Source organism: Leptosomus discolor, chromosome 11, assembly GCF_034619465.1.
Source record: "Leptosomus discolor isolate bLepDis1 chromosome 11, bLepDis1.hap2, whole genome shotgun sequence".
Classification (NCBI taxonomy): Eukaryota; Metazoa; Chordata; class Aves; order Leptosomiformes; family Leptosomidae; genus Leptosomus; species Leptosomus discolor.
Genome location: NC_141401.1, coordinates 18,045,906 through 18,071,189, shown reverse-complemented (window position 1 = coordinate 18,071,189; position 25,284 = coordinate 18,045,906). Strand labels below are relative to the sequence as shown.

General features: G+C 54.3%; 2 non-coding genes across 2 annotated transcripts; both read right to left on the bottom strand.

Annotated features, from left to right (window-relative positions):
* Positions 1-4,113: 4,113 nt before the first annotated feature.
* On the bottom strand, positions 4,114-4,195 carry TRNAS-AGA (transfer RNA serine (anticodon AGA)). The gene has a single exon. It is a non-coding gene; the product is annotated as a tRNA-Ser (tRNA).
* Positions 4,196-22,786: 18,591 nt separating this feature from the next.
* TRNAQ-CUG (transfer RNA glutamine (anticodon CUG)) lies at positions 22,787-22,858 on the bottom strand. The gene has a single exon. It is a non-coding gene; the product is annotated as a tRNA-Gln (tRNA).
* Positions 22,859-25,284: the final 2,426 nt, after the last annotated feature.

The following is a 25,284-nucleotide window of genomic DNA, read 5'->3' as shown; positions in this document are numbered from 1 at the left end:
GGTTGAACTGAGGGAAGAGATGGCAGGAGGACCCAAAGCAGCTTGTTTTGGGTTGCACAACATGGACTGTGTTCCTCTGCTCGCACAGTCCTGGATGGCCTCCAGTCTGGGTCTTTCTCTCCCGGACACGCTGTTCCCCCCCTACCCCAAAGAGGCCTGCCATCAGTGGGAATGATATTTTCTCCCCTGAGGCTGCTCCAGACTCAGGTACATATTACTGTGAGCCTGAGGCAACCACCTCCTGGTACCTCTGGACTGCCTGAAGCACTGGGCTGGCATCCGATACTGCTGAACCCAGGAGACAGGCCATGCCAAAGCCTAAGCTATCAAATGGCAGGTTACATTCAGAGAGGGCATGAGAAACAGCCAGTCACCGGAGAAGGGTTAAATCTGTACAGAGTCACTACTCTGAAAGCATGCCCCGGAGAAGCAGCATCACTGAGGGCTTTCCTCATCCACCCCTGGGACCTGCAGGACCGAGAAGGGTGGGAGGAGTATCCGGGAGGAGCAAGAGCAGGGCCTCTTGCAAAGAGGTGGAGGGACCCCTTTCCCATGCAGGTGCCGTGCCACTGCCGGAGGAGGGATGTCCCTTCTGGGGCTGAGACAGCCTTTCTCCAAGCAAGGGAAGGTGTTCCTGGGGCTCTGCTAGGCCCACTCAGCACTTGGGGAGAAAGGATTCTGGGCCAATGGGTTGTGTGGGCCCGTGCAGGCAGCTTTCTTGCTCAGGCCTTTGTGCCCTTGGTGTCCTTCCTGGCAGCTCTGCCTGCTGGGGCTTCCAGAGTCCCCACTCTGTTTGCTTCCCCAAGGTCATGTTGTCTGCTCCTACCACTGTAGACTCCGCTGCTGCTCCTCCCTGGGGTACGCTGCGCAAAGGACACATTGCGCCCCCCTTACAGGCTTCAGTGGGCAGCCCGAGATCTCCCAGAGCTCCGCAGCCCCTCGGAGCTGCAGCTCAGGCCAGGCTGGCTCACAGAGGATGCCAGGCCACTCCTGGCTCCTGCACTACTGAAAACTTTTGGGTACCGTGCAGACCTTGGAGAGCCAGAGAGCCACCTTCACACAGCAGAGGACCCCTCGCCTTCTCTTCTTCAGGCTGAACAAACCCAGCGCCTTCAGCATCTCCCTCAATCACAACATTATCCGGCATGGTCGGATTCCACCTTAGGCATGTCTCCTCTTCCTCCTCCAGTGTGCACAGGAAGATCTCTTCTGTGGCTCATGCTGCTTGAGGGCAGGCCTTCTGAGAAATGCTACCAGTGCTTGTGCAACCCGTGGTGGGATTGTGTGAGGATTGACTCTGACCCGTCAGCAGTGCTGAAGGGAAATGCCCCAGAGCTTGCCATGTCCCTCTTGGCCTCTTACTGCTGGGCCTTTACTCCCAGGTGCCCCTATTCCCACGGGTGCTCTCCATGCTTGCTGGTGAGGAACTTCATGGAAGGAGCTTGACTACAGGGCACCTCAGGACGACACTAGTCCAAACGCCGGCTCAAAGCAGGGCTAGCTCCAAAGGTAGAGCAGGCTGCTCAGTGCCTGAGCCCCATTGAAACCTGAGCGTGATACCCAGGCAGGGAGAATCCCAAAGTTCTCTGAGCGCCTGCTCCGGTGCTTCAGCACTCCCTGCGAGTGTCTGAAGGATCCAGGGCAGTGCCCTGCAGCCTGCTGTTTCCAGGTGGGCAAAGCACTGTGGGGCCGGGTGAAAGAAAAGCTTGTCTGCGTGGGCCAGGAACCAAACCTGGGTCAACTGCCTGGAAGGCAGCTATGCTCACCACTCTACCACCAACGCACCTCAGGCCTTCATCCCTCCGGCTCCTCCTCTTCCGAGCCTGGGCGGCCTCCTCCTGCCAGGCCCCTGCGCACACACACGACCTCAAGGTGCTTGCCTGTGAGTGCTTTCTCTCTGGGTAACACGGCAGCTAGGGAATCCCGACATGCACTACTCACCGCCTAGGCGAGATCAGCACTGGCGACTGCCCACGCTTGCAGCACCACACGGGACAAACCGGGACTGAACTCCGTGCAGCGACACTGCACACACCGATCCTACAGACCAGGCTTCGGCAGACCTGCTGCTCTGCATGTGGGACGGAAGGTATCCTTGTCCAGCACTGATCTCCCGTCCTAAGCAGCCAGAGGGAAAGAAAACGGTCGGGCCTCTCTCTTGTTCATGCTGCTCGGAGTGCGCGGGCTGCTTCTGGGGGTGCTGCTAATGGAAACGCTCCCCGTCTGTGTTCGTAGCTGTGCCAGCTACGCATGGACCCCGCACTCGTGTGTGCGTTTCTGTGCATGTAGCTGTGGTGGTTTAAGCACCGAGCCAAACACTCACCCAGCTGCTCACTCCGTTCCCCACCTTCAGTGGGGTGCAGGGCACAGAAAACTGGATGAGAAAGTTCATGGGTCAAGACAAACGCAAGGACATGGCTCAGCAAAACCGTTGTGGACCAGGGAGTGACTGGATATAAAAGTGACGGACTTTGCACCGAGAAGAGTTTGGACGTAAAGAGATTTATCCTACAGCGGTATCCACTATGGAATGAAGACTGACACCCAGTGCAAGCCATAGTCCTGTGGATGGCCCATTGCCCGCAGAGCCAGACGTGGCCTCACAGCCAACATCCAAGCGAACCTGTGGCTACTGGCCCCTCAGTTACTCAGGTAGTAGGGAGCTCACCTGCAGATACCCGTGCTGTGTTCCTGCTGCCAACTCCCGAAGCACTGGGACAGGGAGGACTTCTGGAAGAGGCCGTCCTGGATTGTCTTTGAGGGGTCATTGCAATCGAAAGGTCATGGCCTGGCAAGGGAAGGAGCAAGGCATCCTGGAGCTCCATCACGGGTGCTCTCCATGCCACAAACTTCACCTTGGCTCAGAGTTGTGGAGGCAGCTGGAACCAGCCATATCTGGCACAGGGCTGCCTCTTATCTCTTCTCACAGAGACCACCCAGCATGGAGGACCCCGGTATAGAGGCAAACAAGGTTTATGGATGTTTACAATACAGTTGTGCTGAACAATCAAATTACTGCTGTTAAGGGCTGGGCTGATCAGTTCGTTATTCGCACAGAAATCAATATGTGCTTTATCCCAGCAGCTGCTGTGGATGTACGATCACTGGGATGTTAGTCTCCATTGCTCTAAAGCAATGTCAAGTGGAATTGGAGAGGTTTTATACTAGATTCCGGTCGATTGCTATGCTGTCCATGGCCATATACCTGGGGTTTTTATGAACGGCACTTCTCCTAATGTTTTCTCATCAGTATGGGGTGTTCTCAGCCAGTGAGAGCTGCTTTAGGTTGGGTCTTCATGTCACACTGAGCCTGGAGTAAAAGCTCCTTGTCCTAGGCAGTGTTTGTTCCTCTCAGCCAGGTGCATAGCAGCTAGTGCCTTGCCTTTCAGAGCGGCTGTTTGGGTCTTGCCCTGCCTATGCTGTGCTGTGCTCCCCCACAGCTCCCAGCTGGTCCTCCCTCCTGGCGCAGCCCTGTCCTTGCTGCTCTCTGACAGCTGAGGGCTGCCTCTGCCGCCGTGCAGGGTGCCAGGGAGTCAGGGAAACCGCAAGCCCTCCTCTCTGTGCCTTGAGCGGTGCCTGTCCTGCCCAAGACTGCTGGGAGTGGTGGTGGTTCCCAGTCACCCCAGGGTAGGGCTAACCGTTCCAGACTGTGTGCTGTCCAGTCATAAATGCTGCAAGGTATCCCAGGAAGGCTCTGGGGTCTTTTGTGCTGGCAAGGTCTGAGATCCATAAGGTGCCTTCCCTTCATCTTTAGCACTGAGAGAGAGCCATGCTGTGCAGGCTGTCTTTGGAGATGAGCTGCTGAAGTTTCTGTGCTGTGCTGCTTGGGATGTTAGGTGAGATCAGGCTCTTAAGTTCTGCTCAAGAAGCAACAACATTGGACCTCTTCTCATGGCTCATACTCCGTTCTGGTCCCTTCTCTTTCCCCAGCTTGCCTATCTTGTCAAGGGGATGGAGATTGCCCATTCATCGAGGAATTTCTGGGACAGCTTGTGGGGGAGGACAAGTGCTGTGGGCAAGGGGGTTTTACAGTCTCCCTGGGCAGCAGGTACAGTATGGAGGAGCCAAGTCCCACGCAGTTAATTGCAGGCAGCCCAAAAGCAGACTGCACCCCGTAGTTGGCAGGATTCGAACCTGCGCGGGGAAACCCCAATGGATTTCTAGTCCATCGCCTTCACCACTCGGCCACAACTACCTGCTCCAGCCCTCCCTGCCCTGCTCATCCCATGCTGGGAGAACTGACACACGGCTCCCTGGCACTTTCAGGGCCACGCTCCACTCAAAGCCCTGCACTTGGGTGCTGCGCTCAGCGTGCCACGTACCGGGCTCCCAGAGGCCTTGAGAGGCGGAACCCCAGGGGCTACAGCTGCAGCTCCCAGTGCCTTCTCCTCAGACGTCTTGTGGGGTGGGATATTACACCCCGCTTTGCTTCTCAGATTTACCTGAGGAGGACTGCTGTGAGCACTAGGGTGGGCACACTGCTGCCGGGGAGAAGGTGACCTCCTGGCAGCACCTCCAGCCTCTTGGGGATGGAGACTAAACAGCAGCACTGGATATTCCTTTGTGCTTGGCTGCATACTTGCATACAGGAGGCCTTGCTTTACTGCTGAGCAGCTTAGGCGCTTTTTGCCTCCAAAACACCTGTGAGCAGCAAGCTGCACCACCAAAAGGAAAGGAGGCAGAAACCTGACCTCCAAATGCCAGGACTCTGGCTGAGATTCAGGCCCAGAAAGGCAACTTGTCCTTGCCAGTTTCTGAAGGCACCCTGCACAATGCAGCTGAGCACATGTGTCCATTTTTTCCTGCCGCCTCAGGCCGTGTTGTCATCTCAGCCCCGTTCATAAGCCTGCTTCTGTCCTCTGCCAGGGGTTCCTCAGGGCAGGCAGTGAAAAGTCACTGCTTCCTGACCATACATGCAAGACGTGCTGAGTACACTGGCAGAAGAAACGAGATCAGCTCTTGAATGCTTTCAGTGGTGGGACTCCAGGCTGACCCCAAGAGGGATCACAGGGCCATGGTGACAAGGTTAGGGACTCACGCTCTGTATCTGTGAGGATTTTTGCTCTTACTTTTGCCTGCTTACTTATTTTTAGTACTTCGGTAACAGTTCAGGGAGATGTATCCACAACTGGCAGTAAGATGGGCACAGAACACAGTGCTCTTGCTTGCAGAGCGGGTGGCTACCTGAAGGAGGAGGAGGACAAACCAGCACGAGTCTCCAGCTATGCTGCACAAAGTCTTTAATGTGAAGGAACAAATGCAGTGGCACAGAACAGAGACCAAGAAAGACGGCGACAGGGTACAGGGAGGCACAGAGAACGGCCCATTACCCTAGGAGGACAATCTCCACTCAAAGCACTGGCCTTTCCCCATTCTGCTGTACCTGGTGGCAATCCCAGCCCACCGAGAGCAGCCCCTAACTCCAGCACCCTCCCCCCGTCAGCAGGAGGTTCAGCAAAGCAGAAGAGAACGAGCCCTTTCTCGAGGAGCTCAGAGCAAAGCAGAGCCAGGGGAGGCACGGCGAGGCCTGCCGTGCAGCGAGGAGCAGCGGGCACAGGTCCCTCCTGCCGGGTGGGATGAGGACACCCATGCCGTCTGCAAGCCGGAGCTACGCTCCTGCTGCTGCAGAGTCCTCATCTTCCCTCCCGCTCCACAGGGGATGATCCGGCAGGTTCAGCAGTTCAGACCGCAGCGGGGGGGAGGCAGACAGAGCCCAGACCCCCCCAGACCCAGGGAGCCTCCAGAAGAGATGGGGACCCCCCCGGCGCTGAGGGAGCTCCCAACAGCAGCTGACAGAGAGGATCCCACGGCTGTGCTCTGAGGGAAAGAGGTGAGGATGGGGCCCGGCAGGGTCACCACCACCGGCGAGGCCTCGATGAAGACATTCGAGTCAGCGCAGCGGGCGACACAGGGCTCACTGCAGCTGCTTGCAAGTGGGGTTGGGCCACAGGAGCCGCAGGGGCGTGGGGGACAGGGCCTGAAGCAAGACATCTCTCGGAGAGGGAGGCAAAGCTGAAACACAGAGCAGAGGGGAAAAAGGAACCCCGTTATCAGCCAGTCTATCATTTCTGCAGCGCTCTCTGCAGGTACACCTTCCTGCCCTCCATCTCCCTTTCTAGCTCCATGTCCAGAAAGGGCCTCCAGATGAGCTTGCCAGCACACACAGGGCGTGACAGCTCACTTCCAAGGTTACATTTGAAGGCCTGGGAGCACCGATGTGCCTTACTGGTTGCTGATTCCACCAGGACCTCCTCCTGCATTTCCTGGTGCAGTAGCATGAGTGAAGGTGGATGCGGTTATCCCAGCACAAACAGGCTGGAGTGAACAGGTGTCTCAGAAATCCCCTCTGAAAAAACACACACTGTGCCTACAGCTCCCACGGCCCTCATCGTGCCTTCCAAGCTGCACAGCACAGGAAGGCTGTCCCACTTGTGGGAAAGGAGCCAGCACAGTGGGTTTCAAGCCCCTGTGGAAAGAGTGATCACAGCCCACCCCCAGCGCAAGCACTGCTGCATTGAAGAAGGCACTGGATGCACTTGGCCATTTGGTTAGAGTCCATCTGCTAAAGGCGCAAATTCTGTTGGGCGCACCTCCCTGCATCTGTGCCCCATCGATCCCCTTCTGCTCTTCCCACCTATCCCCGGCCACCACCATCGAAAGGGAAAGAGGTGAGAGCCTTTAAGAATTCCATTCCATGGCCAAACTGGGCAGCTCAAGTATTGACCTGAGTAGCCACCATGACAGCAGTTCAGCCCATAGAGAGAGAGATGGAGCAGTCTCAGGCTTACCTGGTTCCTCAAGGAAAGGGAGGCGAGAGAGGAGGATGCAGAGCCTGGAGCTGCGCAGGCTTTTATGGGGTGTCCCAGAGCCCTGCGGTGCCACACACATTCCTTGCTCATGAAGCATCTGAACTCCTCGTAGCTCTCGCTTGCTGAGGCTCAGTGGTGACTAAGCCCTTCCCTCTTTCATCTGACATGTTGTACTTGCGCTTCATACAACTGAACTTCGAAGTGATGAATGTGTGCCCCAGCCTTCTAATGCCAATTAATTCCAAGGTATCAAGGTTGTATGCAGGGTTGCGTAATATGGAGTCCCAGAATCCCAGAATGCCAGAACGGTAGGGGTTGGAAGGGACCTCTGGAGATCACCTAGTGCACCCCCCCTGCTAAAGTACTTTCGCCTGGAGGACATTGCACACGACTGCATCTGAGTGAGTTTGAATATCTCGAGGGAAGGAGACTCCACAGCCTCCCTGGGCAGCCTGTTCCAGTGCTCTGCCACCCTCAGAGCAAAGAAGTTTTGCCTCCTGTTCAGGCGGAACTTCCAGCGGTCCAGTTTGTGCCCGTTGTCCCTTGTCCTGTCAGTGGGCACCACTGGAAAAAGACTGGCCCCATCCTCTCGACACCCACACTTTAGATATTTTTAAGTGCTGATAAGGTCCCCTCTCAGTCTTCTCTTCTCCAGGCTGAACAGCCGCAGGTCTCACAGAAGAGATACTCCGGTCCCCTCATCATCTTAGCAGCCTGTTGCTGGACTCTGTCCTGTTTTTCCTTGGCCCTCCTTAACCTGGGGACCCGGAACAGGACACAGTACTCCAGATGTGGCCTCATCAGGGCAGAGTCGAGGGGAAGGAGAACCTCTCTCGACCTGCTCACCACTCTTCTTAGTGCAGCCCAGGCTACCACAAGGGCACATTGCTGGCTCCTGATTAACTTGCTGTCCACCAGAACTCCCAGGTCCTTCTCCAGCACCTTGACCTGTACTGGTGCATGGGGTTATTCCTCCCCAAGTGCAGGACCCTGCACTTGCCCTTATTGAACCTCACTAGGTTCCTCTCTGCCCAGCTCTCCAGCCTGTCCTGATCTCGCTGAATGGCAGCACAGCCTTTGGGTGTTATCAGCCACTCCTCCCACTTCAGTATCGTCAGCAAACTTGCTGAGGGTACACCCTGTCCCTTCATCCCGGTCGTTGATGAATATATTGAATAAGACTGGACCCAGTACAGATTGCCTTTCTCACAGTGCCTTCTTGAAGGTGAATACGGCCACCAGTCACAGAGAACTTCAGCTGCGAGGGACACTTCAAATCGACTCTCAGGAGCTTTTAGTGCAGACACTCTGGATGAACTTGAGAGACATTTCTCCCCACGGGCCATCCTAGACACACAGAAAGCTGTAGGTACGTTCAGGCAGAAGGCCGGGACTGCAGTATCCCACACGGGAGAAGGGACGCACGTCTCCAGGCAAAAGTCAACATCAAGGGAAGACCACGGTGTGCTGCAGGGAAGAATCCTGAGGGCAGGAGTGATGGCCATGAGGACCTTGCTCTGGTTACTCAGTCTCTACCGCGGCCTGTTTTTGTGATCAAAGAGATGCCTGTGTTCTGATGGCTGCTAGGTTGGGCAATGACTTGGAAGGCAGCTATGGCATGAGATTCCACAGAAGTACCGGTTGTTTTGGGAACAGTGTTAAAATGTGTGGAAATGATCTTGAGGAAAGCAGCACTTTGGGAGGAGTGAGCCTAAGAGCTCTGTTATCCCTGGCACGCCTGAGGCCAGGGCAGAGTATTCAGGGAAGTCCACAGCAGGGTGACTCCTGTTTGCCTGGAGTTCAGGGTTTTTCCCAACTCTTCCACATCACGATGACTCCCAGGTGTTCTGGGAGACTGATCCGATGGCCCTTTGTAGTCTGAAATGTGTGGAATGGGCCACCTCAGCCCTGACCCAGGAAAAAGAGCCGTGAGGTTTTGGCTCCCTGCCCTCTGCCTCTCCTCAAAAGCAGCCCATCCAGGCCTCTGGCCTCGGGGGATGCCCTTGCTGATGAAAACAGCTCCATTTGGGTGTGGGTCTCTTTCAGGGAAGAACACAGGCATCTCTTTGACCGCAAAACCAGTCCGTGCTAGAGCCTGATGAGCATAAACAAGGTCTTCACGGCCCTCACTCCTGACCCGCAAGGGGCTTCCCTGTAGCCCACAAGGGTCTTTCTTTGCCGTTGAGCTTTGGCTAATCCCTGGAGAGGTGCATCTCTTCTTCCATGTGGGATTGTGCAGTCTTGACCTTCTGCCTGAACTTACCCACAGTCTTTTCTGTGTCTACGTTGACCCATTGGAGAAGAGTCTCTCAGGGTTAGCCTTAATGCCTGCACTTAGAGCACTTGAGAGCTGACTTGAGGTGGACTTCATGGCTCAATTTCACCATGGCTTGTGGCCATGCTCAAAATGAAGAGGGCAATGTGACAAAGACAATACATGTGACGCAAACCCCCTTCAGATCTCCCTGCACACTACCTGAGACTTTGGAGATAATTGGCCCCATGAACCTGGGACATAGAAACATTGTTTTGATTTTAGGAAGCACCACGCTCACAGGCTCTGATCCTGATCCTGATCCTCAACTATTCACACACCTGCTCGCAAATGGGTGCAGTGAACTGCAAGCAGTCCAGGAAACTACTGGAAACCATTGAGGACAGCTCCTAGTATAGGGGAGGGAGAGCCCAACCAGAGGAGAGGCACTGCTGGACTTTTTTTTTAATAGGGCGGGAGAACTTACCAGAGAGGTGAAGGCCTGTGGTAGCCTGGGCTGCAGCAATCATGCCCTGATGGAATTCTCAATCTTGAGGGGTGCAGGATGCGTAAAAATTAAAGGCAGGACCCTAAACCTCAGGAAGGTAAACCTATGGCTGTTCAGGGTCCTAGTGCATGGGATCCCTTGGGAAACTGCCCTCAGAGATAAAGGAGCGAACTAGAGCTGGGAGACATTGAAAGACTTTTTTTCTTTTCCATTTCTTTTTAGGGCTGTGGAAAATAACAAGAAGGGTTTCTTCAGGTATGTAGGACAGCAAAAGAAAAGAAAAGCAACTGTATTCCCCCAATGAGCGAAATGGGAGACCTTGCTACAACCAACATGGAGAAAGCAGAGGTACTCCATAAATTTTTTGCCTCAAACCTCACTGGCAAGCGCGCTAGCCGTGCTGCCCAATCCACAGAATCCAAAGGCAGGCCCTGGAAGAATGAAGTACCACGCACCATAGGAGAAGATCAGGTCTGAGACCATCTAAGGAATCTGAATGTGCACAGGTCCATGGACCTGATGAGATGCATCCGCAGGACCTGAGGGAACTGGCAGAAGAAGTTGCTAAGCCACTATGCATCAAATTAGAAAAGTTGTGGCAACTGGTGAAATTCCCGGGGACCGGAAGAGGGCAAAAATACCCCCCATGTTTGAAAAGTGAGAAAAGGAAGACCAGGGGAACCACAGGTCCAATCAGTCTCAACTCTGTGCGCAGCAAGGTCACGGAGCAGAACCTTCTGGAAACTATGCTAAGGCACAGGGAAAACCACGAGGTGAATGTTAACAGCCAACATAGGGTGAATTGTGCCTGGCAAACTTAGTGGCCTCCTACAACACAGATTTGACAGGTGGACCGCTTGGTGAATGAGGAGTTGGCTGGATGTTCATACTGAAAGAGTTGTGGTTAACAGCTCAATGTTCATGCGGGCGACTGTGATGAGTAGCATTCCTTGGGGTCTGTATTGGGACCAGTATTATTTGACCTCTTTGTTGGGGACTTGGGGAGTGGGATTGAGTGCACGCTCATCAATTTGGCAGGTGACACCAAGGTGAGTGGTGCGGCTGACACGCTGGAGGGAAGGGATGCAATCCAGGGGGATCTTGACAGGCTGGAGGGGTGGGCCCTTGCCAACCTGATGAAGTTCAACAAGGCCAAGCACAAGGTCCTGCACCTGAGTCGGGGCAATCCCAAGCACAGATACAGGCTGGGCGATGAGTGGCTTGAGAGCAGCCCTATATAGAAGGACTTGGGAGTTCTGTTGGATGAAGAACTGACTATGAGCCTGCAATGTGCTCTCACAGCCCAGAAAGCAATCGCATCCTGGGCTGCATCAAAAGCGGCACGACAGCAGGTCAAGGGAGGTGATTCTCATCTAGTCTGATCTTGTGAGAGCCCACCTGGAGTACTGTGTTCAGCTCTTGGGTCCCAGCATAAGAATGACGAGGACCTGCTTGAGTGTGTCTAGAGGAGGGTGATTAGCAGTTTGTGCCTTCACAACTACCTGAGGAGCAGAGAGGCCAGACCATGGTCGATGCCTGGGAGCAGGGGCTGTGAGGTCAGTTCTATCAGAGCAGCTGATAGTTCAGCACTTGGCTCATGCTGTTGGTAAGAAGTAAGGTGCCAGCTGCAGGCACAATGCTGCTATAAGTTGTTTTGAGGAGCTCTCAGCAATCACCATTCATGCAGATTCATCCACACAGTCTTTTCCAACCAAAGATGGGATGGGACAACCAAAATTTGAAACTGACGCAGCTTGTCCTGACTGTTCATCGCCAGCTTTACTAGAGCCTTGGCTTTAAGACAAGCTACTGCCTGGGGATGCTGTTGGCTTTGCCCTGCACAAGAGTTGGTGCCAGGCATGCAGTCGGCTCCTTCGTACGGCGTGTGGCCTGATCACTACATTAGGGGAAGGGAGGGATGGGCCTTTGAGCAACCTGACCTAGTGGAAGGTGTCCATGCCCGTGACAGGGACGTGGGAACTGCATGATCTTTAAGGTCACTTCCAAACAAAACCATTCTGCGATTCAATATATGATCCTGGCTGGTAAAAAGTAGAACAAATACTTTTGGCTGAAAGAGGCAAGGGCTTCATTACTGGCGAGGCCTCGGCAAATGACAATTACTAGGTGTTCACATGCTTCATGATCAATGAATATTTGTGGCTTCGTGGTGCTCTGGGACACCCCATAAAAGCCTGCGCAGCTCCAGGCTCTGCATCCTCCTCTCTCGCCTCCCTTTCCTTGAGGAACCAGGTAAGCCTGAGACTGCACCATCTCTCTCTCTATGGGCTGAACTGCTGTCATGGTGGCTACTCAGGTCAATACTTGAGCTGCCCAGTTTGGCCATGGAATGGAATTCTTAAAGGCTCTCACCTCTTTCCCTTTCGATGGTGGTGGCCGGGGATAGGTGGGAAGAGCAGAAGGGGATCAATGGGGCACAGATGCAGGGAGGTGCGCCCAACAGAATTTGCGCCTTTAGCAGATGGACTCTAACCAAATGGCCAAGTGCATCCAGTGCCTTCTTCAATGCAGCAGTGCTTGCGCTGGGGGTGGGCTGTGATCACTCTTTCCACAGGGGCTTGAAACCCACTGTGCTGGTCCTTTCCCACAAGTGGGACAGCCTTCCTGTGCTGTGCAGCTTGGAAGGCACGATGAGGGCCGTGGGAGCTGTAGGCACAGTGTGTGTTTTTCAGAGGGGATTTCTGAGACGCCTGTTCACTCCAGCCTGTTTGTGCTGGGATAACCGCATCCACCTTCACTCATGCTACTGCACCAGGAAATGCAGGAGGAGGTCCTGGTGGAATCAGCAACCAGTAAGGCACATCGGTGCTCCCAGGCCTTCAAATGTAACCTTGGAAGTGAGCTGTCACGCCCTGTGTGTGCTGGCAAGCTCATCTGGAGGCCCTTTCTGGACATGGAGCTAGAAAGGGAGATGGAGGGCAGGAAGGTGTACCTGCAGAGAGAGCTGCAGAAATGATAGACTGGCTGATAACGGGGTTCCTTTTTCCCCTCTGCTCTGTGTTTCAGCTTTGCCTCCCTCTCCGAGAGATGTCTTGCTTCAGGCCCTGTCCCCCACGCCCCTGCGGCTCCTGTGGCCCAACCCCACTTGCAAGCAGCTGCAGTGAGCCCTGTGTCGCCCGCTGCGCTGACTCGAATGTCTTCATCGAGGCCTCGCCGGTGGTGGTGACCCTGCCGGGCCCCATCCTCACCTCTTTCCCTCAGAGCACAGCCGTGGGATCCTCTCTGTCAGCTGCTGTTGGGAGCTCCCTCAGCGCCGGGGGGGTCCCCATCTCTTCTGGAGGCTCCCTGGGTCTGGGGGGGTCTGGGCTCTGTCTGCCTCCCCCCCGCTGCGGTCTGAACTGCTGAACCTGCCGGATCATCCCCTGTGGAGCGGGAGGGAAGATGAGGACTCTGCAGCAGCAGGAGCGTAGCTCCGGCTTGCAGACGGCATGGGTGTCCTCATCCCACCCGGCAGGAGGGACCTGTGCCCGCTGCTCCTCGCTGCACGGCAGGCCTCGCCGTGCCTCCCCTGGCTCTGCTTTGCTCTGAGCTCCTCGAGAAAGGGCTCGTTCTCTTCTGCTTTGCTGAACCTCCTGCTGACGGGGGGAGGGTGCTGGAGTTAGGGGCTGCTCTCGGTGGGCTGGGATTGCCACCACGTACAGCAGAATGGGGAAAGGCCAGTGCTTTGAGTGGAGATTGTCCTCCTAGGGTAATGGGCCGTTCTCTGTGCCTCCCTGTACCCTGTCGCCGTCTTTCTTGGTCTCTGTTCTGTGCCACTGCATTTGTTCCTTCTCATTAAAGACTTTGTGCAGCATAGCTGGAGACTCGTGCTGGTTTGTCTTCCTCCTCCTCCTTCAGGTAGCCACCCGCTCTGCAAGCAAGAGCACTGTGTTCTGTGCCCATCTTACTGCCAGTTGTGGATACATCTCCCTGAACTGTTACCGAAGTACTAAAAATAAGTAAGCAGGCAAAAGTAAGAGCGAAAACTTCACAGATACAGAGCGTGAGTCTCTAACCTTGTCACCATGGCCCTGTGATCCCTCTTGGGGTCAGCCTGGAGTCCCACCACTGAAAGCATTCAAGAGCTGATCTCGTTTCTTCTGCCAGTGTACTCAGCACGTCTTGCATGTATGGTCAGGAAGCAGTGACTTTTCACTGCCTGCCCTGAGGAACCCCTGGCAGAGGACAGAAGCAGGCTTATGAACGGGGCTGAGATGACAACACGGCCTGAGGCGGCAGGAAAAAATGGACACATGTGCTCAGCTGCATTGTGCAGGGTGCCTTCAGAAACTGGCAAGGACAAGTTGCCTTTCTGGGCCTGAATCTCAGCCAGAGTCCTGGCATTTGGAGGTCAGGTTTCTGCCTCCTTTCCTTTTGGTGGTGCAGCTTGCTGCTCACAGGTGTTTTGGAGGCAAAAAGCGCCTAAGCTGCTCAGCAGTAAAGCAAGGCCTCCTGCATGCAAGCATGCAGCCAAGCACAAAGGAATATCCAGTGCTGCTGTTTAGTCTCCCGGACGAGGCTTTTCCTCTGCTCAACGCTACACCACCAAAACCTCTCCGCAGTCATTGCTCCTCCTGATGCATGTACTTTGGGGCAGGTGCACGGCTTCCCCTGACTGAATGCTGTTGCTTCTGCTTTCTCTCTTGGACTAATCTGTTCCCAGCAGCCAGTGGAAAGCCTTCTGCTTTCCTCTTCAGAAGACCTTGATGTCTGCATGCTACGTGCCCTTACAGGAACTCCCCCAGTGTCATCATGTGGCTGATTCCCACTTCTGCACAGCTAGGGGCTCTGCCAGCCCTGCCAAAGGGACACTGAGGTGCTTAAGGACTTGGCTCATCTGTCATACAAGGACAGGCTGGGCGAGCTGGGCTTGGTTAGCCTGGGGAAGGGAAGACTGAGGTGGCACCTTATCGGCGTCTCCCAACATGTCAGGTAGGAAGGCGGAGAGGTGGGATAAAGAAGTGAGAGCCATCCTCTTGCCAGTGGTGCTCAGCGGGAGGGCAAGAAACAATGGAAATAACAGAAATGTCACCCACAGTAACCACGCGTTACTGCGGGGGGGGTGTCAAAGACCAGTGTCCCAATTGGTCAGACCTGAATGTTACCACAGACCTTTCAGCTAACGTCTCAGTCCTCTCAAGAGTTGTTCACAAACTTCACTAACATGAAGGCAAGGTAGGGTTAGGGTGGGCACTGCAATAGGGAACTCAGCATGTGCAATCATGATCCCCCTCTTCGTAACTCCACCTACTTGTTACACTGCTGATGACAGAGTGGAGTCTGTAGATACTGTGGCAACACCAACCCCACATACAACCCCACTGCCCAGATCAGCTTTTGACTGTCAGCACAACGAAGAACGTTGCTTTCTTCTTTAAGCAACGTAATGAGAGACTTGAGTGGCTTCCCCCACTTCTAGTAGAGTGTCTAGTTGAGAGAGGCTCCTTGTGTTTCCCTTGGCCCACAGGCCATAAGATGCAAGAGCTATGAGGGTGTTTTACTCCTTAGTTACCAGGAACGTTGTTACATCCTGTTCCAGTAAACTTCAGGATGCCTCTGCGTTGCTGGACCCTGGACGTGTAGGTCAACACCTCCAGGGTGACTTCGGATCAGACAGGCCTTTGAGCCATCACATCAAGAACAGGCCTCCTCCCACCGCACACTCAAATTGCACACCTGGCATCAATGTGTCCCTTGACGGCCACCCAGGCATTATTGCTCTCCATTTGTTCCCTGCCACAGCAGCATGCTTTTCCTACCTGTTGCAGGTAGCAGCAAGAGCAGTTCCAGGAGAAAAATGCCTCTCTCCTGGCTCCTGTACCAACACTGCAGTGAGAAGCCCAGTGTAAAATCCTCCAACAGGCAGAGCAAACTAGTCTCATTTGGTCTCAAGGGTGCAGGGAGGCGAGGGGACTGGCTTGGAACCCAGGGCAAAGCTTGGCTTTTTGTGAGCAGGAGAAGCCTGCCTGCAGAAGATGCAAGGCACCCACCCTGGAGCCAGGCTGAAGTTATGTTTGTCTGCATTGCCCAGGAACCGAAGCCGTGTCAGCTGCTTGCAAGGCAGTTGTGCTCACCACTACACTGCCAATGCACCTGTGGGCAGTGCTGCCTCCCGCTCCTCCAGAGAGGAGCCTGCACTGCTCCATGTCTCTGCACACCTGTGGCCGTGCCTCTCCCGCACCCTCAGACCCTTCTCTCTGTCACTATAACCTTCTTTCTCCTTTGCTGCCTTAGGAGACCTCAGGAGCCAGCACTCCCAAAGCGACCCTCAGCAAGGCAGACGGGTGGGTGTGGAGGAGCAGGCAGTCCTGGTCTGTTTGCTGCCACACCCATTAGTAGGTACAGCCAGGAGCAAGGCTGAGCGTGTATTCCTAGTTGGCACAGTATTGGTTTTATCGTGGCTAGGTGTTGGTAGTGGAGAAGAGAGAGGTTGCTGTAGGGTGGCCTCTCTGAGAAGAGGTAAGAGACTGTCCTGAGCTGGACACAGTTCTGTCTGCCTCTACAACACTGAGCCGTCAGGCAAGTTTGTGACTTGGGGAGCAGCCGTGCTGGAGTTCCAGGATAAGTTGCTCTTTCCATACCAGAGCAATATCTTTAAATTGAAATTGGCCTCTTCCAGAAGTTCTCCTTGTCTGAGTGCTTCTGTGAGCTGGAGGCAGGAAGATGGCATGGGTATCTGCACAGGAGCTCCCTGCTGCCTGACTACCTGATGGGGCAGAAGCCAGAAGATCACTTGGGTGTTTACCTCTCACTTCTTATTTGGGGTAAAAATTCTCCCTCTACTACTGACTACAATTGCCACAAGTGATTAATGATGTGGAGGTGACAGATTGCTGCTGAGGGATTTGCTGTGGGAAATAGGGGTATGACCCACTTGGGGCCAGCTAGCATGGAGATTCACCAAAGCAATCATCATCCACCAAAACCAGTAGCTACACAAAGCCGATTTTAGCCAAGGAACAGAGAATGTGTCACAAAAATTTGCAACTGGCCCGTGCTGAGCAAGGAGAGAGGCTAGGATGCAGAGTATAGAATTACAATAGTAAATATGTATCCATGTGCATGAGATGTCCCAGCAAAATCAGTGGCACTTTAAACACAGCTTTACATGGGATGCTTACACCCTTCAAACATTCAGGTACAACAAACATGACTGACTAGTTGCGAAGACCCACATTACTCACAAGATGCAACAAGGCTAATGCCAGCTGTCCTATTGGCAAAAGAAGTGAAAGAAGGCACAGTGCAGCCTTGGAAGAACTGCCAAGAGACAGTGACTTCTCCAAAAGTGACAGTATTCAGAAGTCAATGGAACGAGGCCTGGAGCCTGCTCAGGTAACTGGGAAGTTTGGTTGGCTCAGAGCAGGAGGTCAGTCCAGAGGACCTCCAGAAGTCCCTTCCAACCTGCGTTATTCTGTGGTGCACTGAGTCTCATAGGCCCTTGCACAGACAACAAAAGACAAATGCTATGGAAGGCAGCAGGAGCATAGCATTGAAGAGAAACACCAGTTAATCTAAAAGTAGTGCTAAAATGTGTGGAAACAGCCTGGAGGAAAGCAGGATTTTTCAAAGGAATAAGCCTAAGAGCTCTGTTATCCCTGGCATGCCTGAGGCCAGGGCAGAGTGTCCACTGAAGTCCACAGCAGGGTGACTCCTGTTTGCCTGGAGTTCAGGGTTTTTCCCAACTCTTCCACATCACGATGACTCCCAGGTGCTCTGGGAGACTGATCCGATGGCCCTTTGTAGCCTGAAATGCATGGAATGGGCCACTTCAGTCCCGAGACAGGAAAAAGAGCCATGAGCTTCTGGCTCCCTGCCCTGCACCTCGCCACAAAAGCAAGCCACCCAGGCCTTTGACCTCTGGGATGTCCTGCTGATCAAAATAGGTCAATTTGGGTGTGGGTTTCTTTCAGAGAAGAACACAGGCATCTCTGATCATCCTGCTGTACCTGGATTTGCCCTTTTCCAAGAGGTTCTCCACTTCCCAAGCTGAAACCAGACCTCTAGTTGAAGAAGCATGAGGGCCTGTTCACATCGTCAAGAGACATGGCAATGGAGATCCCACGGGTATGTCACTTGAAAGAGACTTTCTTGACCCTCTGGTCTACTCTTCATTCTTATGAATCTATCTTCATTCCCTGGGCTCGTGGGCAGAAAAAACCAGGCTGTGGCAGAGCTTGATGAGCTTAAGCAAGGTTCCCACGGCCCTCCAGCCCACAACGGTCCTTCCTTGCCATTGAGCCTTGGCACATCACTGGAAATGTGAGCCTCTTACCTCTCTGTCTCCTGTGTGCCTACACCGACTCACAAGGAGAGCTGTCTCTCACTGTTAGGCCCAGATCCTGAACTGAAAGCACTTGTGAGCTGGCTTGAGTTGTCCTTCATGACACTCATGCCGGGGCAGAGTGTCCACTGAAGTCCACAGAAGGGTGACTCTTGTTTGCCTGGAGTTCAGGGGTTTTCCCAACTCTTCCACATCACGATGACTCCCAGGTGTTCTGGGAGACTGATCCGATGGCCCTTTGTAGTCTGAAATGTGTGGAATGGGCCACCTCAGCCCTGACCCAGGAAAAAGAGCCGTGAGGTTTTGGCTCCCTGCCCTCTGCCTCTCCTCAAAAGCAGCCCATCCAGGCCTCTGGCCTCGGGGGATGCCCTTGCTGATGAAAACAGCTCCATTTGGGTGTGGGTCTCTTTCAGGGAAGAACACAGGCATGTCTTTGAGCACAAACCAGTCTGTGCTAGAGCCTGATGAGCATAAACAAGGTCTTCACGGCCCTCACTCCTGACCCGCAAGGGGCTTCCCTGTAGCCCACAAGGGTCTTTCTTTGCCGTTGAGCTTTGGCTAATCCCTGGAGCGGTGCATTTCTTCTTCCATGTGGGATTGTGCAGTCTTGACCTTCTGCCTGAACCTACCCACAGTCTTTTCTGTGTTTACGTTGACCCATTGGAGAAGAGTCTCTCAGGGTTAGCCTTAATGCCTGCACTTAGAGCAGTTGAGAGCTGACTTGAGGTGGCCTTCATGGCTCAATTTCACCACGGCTTGTGGCCATGCTCAAAACGAGGAAGGCAATGTGACAAAGGCAATACATGTGACGCAAACCCCCTTCAGATCTCCCTGCACACTACCCTGAGACTTTGCAGATAACTGGCCTCGTGAACCTGGGACATAGGTATATTGTTCCGATATTAGCAGGCACCATGCTCACAGGCTCTGATCCTGATCCTCAACTATTCAGACATCTGCTCGCAAATGGGTGCCGTGAACTGCAAGCAGTCCAGGAAACTACTGGAAACCATTGAGGACAGCTCCTAGTATAGGGGAGGGAGAGCCCAACCAGAGGAGAGGCACTGCTGGACTTTTTTTTTACTAGGGCGGAAGAACTTACCAGAGAGGTGAAGGCCTGTGGTAGCCTGGGCTACAGCAATCATGCCCTGATGGAATTCTCAATCTTGAGGGGTGCAGGATGCGTAAAATTAAAGGCAGGACCCTAAACCTCAGGAAGGTAAACCTGTGGCTGTTCAGGGTGCTAGTGCATGGGATCCCTTGGGAAACTGCCCTCAGAGATAAAGGAGCGAACTAGAGCTGGGAGACATTGAAAGACTTTTTTCTTTTCTATTTCTTTTTAGGGCTGTGGAAAAATAACAAGAAGGGTTTCTTCAGGTATGTGGGACAACAAAGGGAAATGAAAGATACTGTACTCCCCCAATGAGCGAAATGGGAGACCTTGCTACAAACAACATGGAGAAAGCAGAGGTACTCCATAAATTTTTTGCCTTAAACTTCACTGGCAAGCGCACTAGCCATGCTGCCCAATCCACAGAATCCAAAGGCAGGCCCTGGAAGAATGAAGTACCACGCACCATAGGAGAAGATCAGGTCTGAGACCATCTAAGGAATCTGAATGTTCACAGGTCCATGGACCTGATGAGATGCATCCACAGGACCTGAGGGAACTGGCAGAAGAAGTTGCTAAGCCACTATGCATCAAATTAGAAAAGTTGTGGCAACTGGTGAAATTCCCGGGGACCGGAAGAGGGCAAACATACTCCCCATTTTTGAAAAGTGAAAAAGGGAAGATCTGGGGAACCACAGGTCCAATCAGTCTCAACTCTGTGTGCAGCAAGGTCATGGAGCAGAACCTTCTGGAAACTATGCTAAGGCACAGGGAAAACCAAGAGTTTATCAGTGAGAGCTAACATGGCTTCACCAAGCGCAAATGGTTCCTGACAAACTTAGTGGCCTTCTACAGCATGGTTAGAGAGTTAATATATAAGGGAAGACCAACTGATGTCATCTATCTGGACCTGTGTGAAGCGTTCAACACTGTACCACATGATCAGGAGGCTGGAGCACCTTCCCTATGAGAAGAGGCAGAGTGAGTTGGTGTTGTTGAGCCTGGAGAAGAGAAAACTCCTAGCAGCCTCCCAGTACTTAAAAAAGGCCTACAGGAAAGGTGGGGAGGAGCTTTTTATCAGGAACAGTAGTCATAGGACAAGGGGTAAAGAAAGAGTGTAGGCTGAGTGTAGACTTTACAAAGAAATTCTTCACTGTGAGGCTGATGAGGCACTGCAACAGGTTTCCAGAGAAGTTCTGGATGTCCCCTCCCTGGAAGTGTTCAAGGCCAGGTTGGATGCAGTTTTGAGCCACCTGATCCTGTCCAAGGTGTCCCTGCCCATGACACGAGGGCTGGAACTGCATGATCTTTAAGGTCACTTCCAAACAAAAACATTCTGTGATTCAATCTATGATCCTAGGTGGTATGAATGGGAATAAAATATTTTAGATGAAAGAGGCAAGGGCTTAATCATCAGTGAGGCCTTGGCAAGCAGCAGCTTCTAGCTGTTCAGATGCTTCATGAGCAAAGAATGTGTGTGGCCCCATGGGGCTCTAGGACATCCCATAAAAGACTGTGCTGCTCCAAGCTCTGCATCCTCCACTCTTGCCTCCCTTTCCTTGAGGAACCAGGTAAGCCTGAGTCTGATTTATGGGCTGAACTGCTGTCATGGTGAATACTCAGGTTAATACTTAGGCTGCCACAGCTTGTACCTGCAATGGAAATGTTCAAGGGCTCACACCTCTTTCCCTTTCGATGGTGGTGGCCGGGGATAGGTGGGAAGAGCAGAAGGGGATCGATGGGGCACAGATGCAGGGAGGTGCGCCCAACAGAATTTGCGCCTTTAGCAGATGGACTCTAACCAAATGGCCAAGTGCATCCAGTGCCTTCTTCAATGCAGCAGTGCTTGCGCTGGGGGTGGGCTGTGATCACTCTTTCCACAGGGGCTTGAAACCCACTGTGCTGGCTCCTTTCCCACAAGTGGGACAGCCTTCCTGTGCTGTGCAGCTTGGAAGGCACGATGAGGGCCGTGGGAGCTGTAGGCACAGTGTGTGTTTTTTCAGAGGGGATTTCTGAGACACCTGTTCACTCCAGCCTGTTTGTGCTGGGATAACCGCATCCACCTTCACTCATGCTGCTGCACCAGGAAATGCAGGAGGAGGTCCTGGTGGAATCAGCAACCAGTAAGGCACATCGGTGCTCCCAGGCCTTCAAATGTAACCTTGGAAGTGAGCTGTCACGCCCTGTGTGTGCTGGCAAGCTCATCTGGAGGCCCTTTCTGGACATGGAGCTAGAAAGGGAGATGGAGGGCAGGAAGGTGTACCTGCAGAGAGCGCTGCAGAAATGATAGACTGGCTGATAACGGGGTTCCTTTTTCCCCTCTGCTCTGTGTTTCAGCTTTGCCTCCCTCTCCGAGAGATGTCTTGCTTCAGGCCCTGTCCCCCACGCCCCTGCGGCTCCTGTGGCCCAACCCCACTTGCAAGCAGCTGCAGTGAGCCCTGTGTCGCCCGCTGCGCTGACTCGACGGTGGCCATCCAGGCCTCGCCGGTGGTGGTGACCCTGCCGGGCCCCATCCTCACCTCTTTCCCTCAGAGCACAGCCGTGGGATCCTCTCTGTCAGCTGCTGTTGGGAGCTCCCTCAGCGCCGGGGGGGTCCCCATCTCTTCTGGAGGCTCCCTGGGTCTGGGGGGGTCTGGGCTCTGTCTGCCTCCCCCCCGCTGCGGTCTGAACTGCTGAACCTGCCGGATCATCCCCTGTGGAGCGGGAGGGAAGATGAGGACTCTGCAGCAGCAGGAGCGTAGCTCCGGCTTGCAGACGGCATGGGTGTCCTCATCCCACCCGGCAGGAGGGACCTGTGCCCGCTGCTCCTCGCTGCACGGCAGGCCTCGCCGTGCCTCCCCTGGCTCTGCTTTGCTCTGAGCTCCTCGAGAAAGGGCTCGTTCTCTTCTGCTTTGCTGAACCTCCTGCTGACGGGGGGAGGGTGCTGGAGTTAGGGGCTGCTCTCGGTGGGCTGGGATTGCCACCAGGTACAGCAGAATGGGGAAAGGCCAGTGCTTTGAGTGGAGATTGTCCTCCTAGGGTAATGGGCCGTTCTCTGTGCCTCCCTGTACCCTGTCGCCGTCTTTCTTGGTCTCTGTTCTGTGCCACTGCACTTGCTCCTTCTCATTAAAGACTTTGTGCAGCATAGCTGGAGACTCGTGCTGGTTTGTCCTCCTCCTTCTCCCTCGATTAGCCACCCACCCTGCAAGGAAGAAGGACAACCTGCCCTCTCCCACAGTAGCAACTATTTTGCCAAGCTTGGATCATGCAAGTTGTGGGTGGCACTCCCCGAGATGATACCAGAGCAACAAAAATAAGCCAGGCGGCGAGCGAGAGACAGAAAAGCCTGAGAGACATAGAGAAAGCAAGAGGCAATGGACAGGGCTGGAAGTACAATAATACCACACACAGTAAAACTATGAGGTTGCTGAAATGGGCTACTGATGCTCAGGGAGTTTTGAACATCTCCATCTTTGGAGGTGTCGAACATCGACGCAAACAGCACCATGAAAAAAGTCCTCTACTTGGTCCTGCTTTGAGCTGGGTTCGCACTGCATCATCTCCACCTCATCTGTTGTGTGATTCTCTGAGGCCCTGCTGGATGCCCTCATCCAGGAGCAGCCCTCAAGCACAATGACACCGAGAGTGGATGGGGGTGCGTTGTCAGCAAAGCAGCAGAGGTTTGGTGAGCACAGGGCAGGAGAAGGGGCACTGCTGTCGGTGGTAGGGCTGGGAGCACAGGAAAGGAGGGAGGATCAGGGGTCTTTAAAGAATTGATCCAAGAGGAAGGCTGTGAAGGTGAAAGCATGGTGAGGAAAGCCCGGAGGGAGCCAAAAGGCTAAGGTCCCACTGAGATTTGAACTCAGATCACTGGATTCAGAGTCCAGAGTGCTCACCATTACACCATGGGACCTCCTGGACATGAGCTTTCTTTCCCCTCTGGCCACCCCATCTGAGCCATGTGCTCCTGGCTCAGCCCAGCAGTCTCTCTGTCTCCCTCGCCCACTCCAAGTACAGCGCTCTTCCTCTGCAACCAGCCAGTCTCTGCTCGCACAACCCTTCAGGGGAGATGCACAGCGCTCTCGGCAAGCCTGGCATGCCCTGTCTGACTACACCCGGACTGACTGCCTCGGAGCATCCTGATTTTGCATAAATATACCTGCCTATCAAGTTTCCACACAAACCTCTTCAACATTGCACCTCACTAAGTACATTCACGGCCAGACAGCGCTGCTTCCATGTTTGCACGTGCGGTCTCTGCTGATGCCTCCCTTCACCCCCGTGTCGGACAGCCTGTCAATCTGCCTCTGTGTGTTCTTGACTCTCCTCTTTCTCGCCTTGTAGCTCATACTAAGCAGCCAGGTATCCCTATTCTCCATTGCAGTCCTAGCAAAGCTCCTCACCTTGCCGAACGAGGCGACCGAGAGAGGGCAGGGGACGAGGTTGAACTGAGGGAAGAGATGGCAGGAGGACCCAAAGCAGCTTGTTTTGGGTTGCACAACATGGACTGTGTTCCTCTGCTCGCACAGTCCTGGATGGCCTCCAGTCTGGGTCTTTCTCTCCCGGACACGCTGTTCCCCCCCTACCCCAAAGAGGCCTGCCATCAGTGGGAATGATATTTTCTCCCCTGAGGCTGCTCCAGACTCAGGTACATATTACTGTGAGCCTGAGGCAACCACCTCCTGGTACCTCTGGACTGCCTGAAGCACTGGGCTGGCATCCGATACTGCTGAACCCAGGAGACAGGCCATGCCAAAGCCTAAGCTATCAAATGGCAGGTTACATTCAGAGAGGGCATGAGAAACAGCCAGTCACCGGAGAAGGGTTAAATCTGTACAGAGTCACTACTCTGAAAGCATGCCCCGGAGAAGCAGCATCACTGAGGGCTTTCCTCATCCACCCCTGGGACCTGCAGGACCGAGAAGGGTGGGAGGAGTATCCGGGAGGAGCAAGAGCAGGGCCTCTTGCAAAGAGGTGGAGGGACCCCTTTCCCATGCAGGTGCCGTGCCACTGCCGGAGGAGGGATGTCCCTTCTGGGGCTGAGACAGCCTTTCTCCAAGCAAGGGAAGGTGTTCCTGGGGCTCTGCTAGGCCCACTCAGCACTTGGGGAGAAAGGATTCTGGGCCAATGGGTTGTGTGGGCCCGTGCAGGCAGCTTTCTTGCTCAGGCCTTTGTGCCCTTGGTGTCCTTCCTGGCAGCTCTGCCTGCTGGGGCTTCCAGAGTCCCCACTCTGTTTGCTTCCCCAAGGTCATGTTGTCTGCTCCTACCACTGTAGACTCCGCTGCTGCTCCTCCCTGGGGTACGCTGCGCAAAGGACACATTGCGCCCCCCCTTACAGGCTTCAGTGGGCAGCCCGAGATCTCCCAGAGCTCCGCAGCCCCTCGGAGCTGCAGCTCAGGCCAGGCTGGCTCACAGAGGATGCCAGGCCACTCCTGGCTCCTGCACTACTGAAAACTTTTGGGTACAGTGCAGACCTTGGAGAGCCAGAGAGCCACCTTCACACAGCAGAGGACCCCTCGCCTTCTCTTCTTCAGGCTGAACAAACCCAGCGCCTTCAGCATCTCCCTCAATCACAACATTATCCGGCATGGTCGGATTCCACCTTAGGCATGTCTCCTCTTCCTCCTCCAGTGTGCACAGGAAGATCTCTTCTGTGGCTCATGCTGCTTGAGGGCAGGCCTTCCGAGAAATGCTACCAGTGCTTGTGCAACCCGTGGTGGGATTGTGTGAGGATTGACTCTGACCCGTCAGCAGTGCTGAAGGGAAATGCCCCAGAGCTTGCCATGTCCCTCTTGGCCTCTTACTGCTGGGCCTTTACTCCCAGGTGCCCCTCTTCCCACGGGTGCTCTCCATGCTTGCTGGTGAGGAACTTCATGGAAGGAGCTTGACTACAGGGCACCTCAGGACGACACTAGTCCAAACGCCGGCTCAAAGCAGGGCTAGCTCCAAAGGTAGAGCAGGCTGCTCAGTGCCTGAGCCCCATTGAAACCTGAGCGTGATACCCAGGCAGGGAGAATCCCAAAGTTCTCTGAGCGCCTGCTCCGGTGCTTCAGCACTCCCTGCGAGTGTCTGAAGGATCCAAGGCAGTGCCCTGCAGCCTGCTGTTTCCAGGTGGGCAAAGCACTGTGGGGCCGGGTGAAAGAAAAGCTTGTCTGCGTGGGCCAGGAACCAAACCTGGGTCAACTGCCTGGAAGGCAGCTATGCTCACCACTCTACCACCAACGCACCTCAGGCCTTCATCCCTCCGGCTCCTCCTCTTCCGAGCCTGGGCGGCCTCCTCCTGCCAGGCCCCTGCGCACACACACGACCTCAAGGTGCTTGCCTGTGAGTGCTTTCTCT